The sequence below is a fragment of the Pteropus medius genome, unplaced genomic scaffold (genome assembly GCF_902729225.1).
Source record: "Pteropus medius unplaced genomic scaffold, Ma_sr-lr_union100, whole genome shotgun sequence".
NCBI lineage: Eukaryota > Metazoa > Chordata > Mammalia > Chiroptera > Pteropodidae > Pteropus > Pteropus medius.
This window is the reverse complement of record NW_024346065.1, coordinates 3,569,046-3,572,016: the sequence shown is the minus strand read 5'-3', so window position 1 is coordinate 3,572,016 and position 2,971 is coordinate 3,569,046. Positions and strand designations below refer to the sequence as shown.

Below are 2,971 nucleotides of genomic sequence, written 5' to 3'. Positions count from 1 at the left end.
GTGCTTGCCTTGGCAGCACATGTTCTAAAATTGGAACAATACAGAGGTTAGCATGGCCCTTCTGCAGGAATAACACACAAATTTGTGGAAGTGTCCCATATTTTTATATAAATGTCACATATATATCACCTGAAACTAATAGAAAACAATATTGAATGTCGACTCTAACTGAAAAATAAAAATGAAAAAAAAATTGGTGGGATGTATTACTGCAGTGCCCTTACAGAACATCTAATTCCAATTCCTAATTTTATTGAAAAATATAGGAGCCCAGAAAAGTTACATGGCTGGTCCAAAGATACACAGCTAATGTCCAGAACCAGAACCTAGTTCACCAGCTCACTCCTTGGATCCTCCAGTCACAATAGAACTGAGTATGGGCAAAAGCAAATATGAAGTACATGGGCTACACACTCATCATCCCCACCAACCAAATAAATGTACCTCTTTTAAAACTACCCATGTCTCAAACTTCCATTTCTCTTCAATCCCAATGCACCTCTCAGTAGGCTGGTGGGACAGGCGCTTTAACAAGTGGGCCATGTAGGTGCATGTCAGCCCTGCTCCACTGCCTGATGCAAAACTGCTCCAAGACTAGGGACGGGCAGAAGGTATTAGGCTCCAACATGGGGAGAAAATTTGGTGAATATCTGAAAAGCATAGCTGAATTCTAAAATAAAAATATGTGGGTGATTCTGCATTATTTTTATGTTATTCAAATCAAGAGTTAATCATAGCAAGAATCATTCTTATACCCTCTTTTGGCTTATGTCATTCCCAAAATAATGGATTCTCACTGTATTCCTGAGGGATTAGTTAATTTAAAAATGACCATCTAATCTTTTTAAAATATATAAACTAGCAAACAGAGAAACTATCTCCATTAATAGTAAAACGTGATACCTCTCATTGAGAATGAGATATAATGAAGAAAAAAAAAGAGGAAAGGATAAATGAATGAATGAAAAACTCAGGCAAAGTAAACTAAGAACTTAAATTACAGTCAAGTGTTAGAGTCCCAAATTAACAAGCAGAATTTAAGAAACTGAACAAGGGTTCTTTCCGCCTACTGAGTTCCTAAGAGTCCAAAATGAGGGATTAAAATGGCTTTATTTCAACAGAACACATTTTGTCATCTGATCCCTATCTGTGACATAGATAAGAAAAAGTAAGTTTTGGCTACACTCGTAAGAAGCAACGAATCCTTGAATACTGTATCTTGTTCACTTTAGGATGGCAAATCACTAATTAGTTGTCCATCAGAAGAAAAAAAGTTCTGTAACTTTTATTTTAAAATAAAACATTTTATTTTAAATTTAAATTTTGTTAAAATTTAAAATAAAGGTTTTATTTTTAATTAAAGTTTTTTTTACAATTTTATTTTAGAATAAACAGTTTTTCAAAAAAAAAAAACACTGACTGCGAGGGGGAAATGAGGCAATAAAGGGTGGGACACAGAAAGGAAGCAGTAAAAAGTCCTCAAGTCTACAAAAATAATGATCAGGGCACATTCAGAGAGGCCCTTGCTATGACACTGTCCTCTCGCCACTACTCACATGGAAACTCAGCAAATGCACTGGGACAGAAACTGCAGGGCCAAAGAGAAGCATTACCTTGATACATGCTCTTAAAGGTATATCACTTTGTGCTCTGGAAATGTGAGTTCTTTCCTCACTACCCAATTTCTAGGATTCTAATGAAATTATTAAAGATATAGTCAAAGATTTATATATACAGGAAAGTTCACCACAGCATCACTGATATAAATTTTCAAGTGTTGGAATAAATAACTAAAGTAAGGCGGAGCCACTATAAGTCAACTTTCAAAGATTTAAAAGACACAGGAAGCTAATTACTTGTGATACCATGTTAAATGAGGGGAAAAATAAGATACCAAGCTATATATATGTATGACTCTCAATTCTGTTTAAACATTATATGTATTACATGCATTTTTAACTTCTAGAGGGAAATTCATAAACATACAAGCAAAAGCTGGCTCTGTTCTAGATGGAGGGAAGATGATTTTTATTCTCTTTTTAGATTCGTCTCTAATAAGCATACATTACTTTTGTATCAGAAAAATATATATATATTTATTTTATAATATGCTACTCTAAATAGCAATTGTCGGTCTTAGAGAAAGGCTACTAAAGTCCAATGCTGACTCAGAGAACAAAAAGATTCAAATCTACACAGTAACACTTCTGAAAAGGATGAGAAACTTCATGTGCCACAGTCTAGCTTCTTCCTCTACCATGGCGGCCGGCTCTGTTACTGGGCTTTGCAAGAAGCTCTATTGGAGAACCCATTCCTTCCTCCCACAGCAACCACTGCACCTTAAATGACCTCGTATGTCTTTCTTACCTCTCAGCATGAGGATCACAGGGAGAGAAAGAAAGAGCCCTAGTTCCTATTTCAGAGGAAGAAGTTTTTTTTTCCTAAAGCTATCAAAATGAACCTAAATAAGATATGCAAATTCTGAAACATAAGTTATGAGTTACGTTCAGCATATATAAAAGCTTCTTATTTCTCAAGAATTAATATAAAATAAAATCTATGAGTGCCACCTTGTGGCCAGCCTCACTTCTACATGACCATCCATCCATCTCTATGGTTCTCCCCCACTGGGCTCCATGCAGTACGGCCACCGAGATAAAGGCCCCAAACTAACCTACTACATTGAACACACAGTCCCCGAAGCAGCTGGTACTATTCATTTTCTAGTTTCGATTCCAGAAATGCCTGCTTGAGGAAAGTGGGAATGAAGGGGCAGAGAAACAAAACGTAGGATGTGCACATGCGTTTGTTGATGGGCCAAAGCTACGCTGTACGTGTGGTATAGCCATTTGTGCACACAAACCATGGGGCTGCCATATGGGAGGGACCTGTACGATAACTATCTCCTCCTCCAAGAACATTTACTAATTTTACAAAGTTATGCAGGAAAAAAATTTACATTTACAATCAG

At 36.5% G+C, this 2,971-nt stretch overlaps 1 non-coding gene across 1 annotated transcript; it reads left to right on the top strand.

Moving 5' to 3' along the window:
• Window positions 1-105, top strand: LOC120612809 (U6 spliceosomal RNA). Its single transcript, XR_005655546.1, has one exon. It is a non-coding gene; the product is annotated as a U6 spliceosomal RNA (small nuclear RNA).
• Window positions 106-2,971: the final 2,866 nt, after the last annotated feature.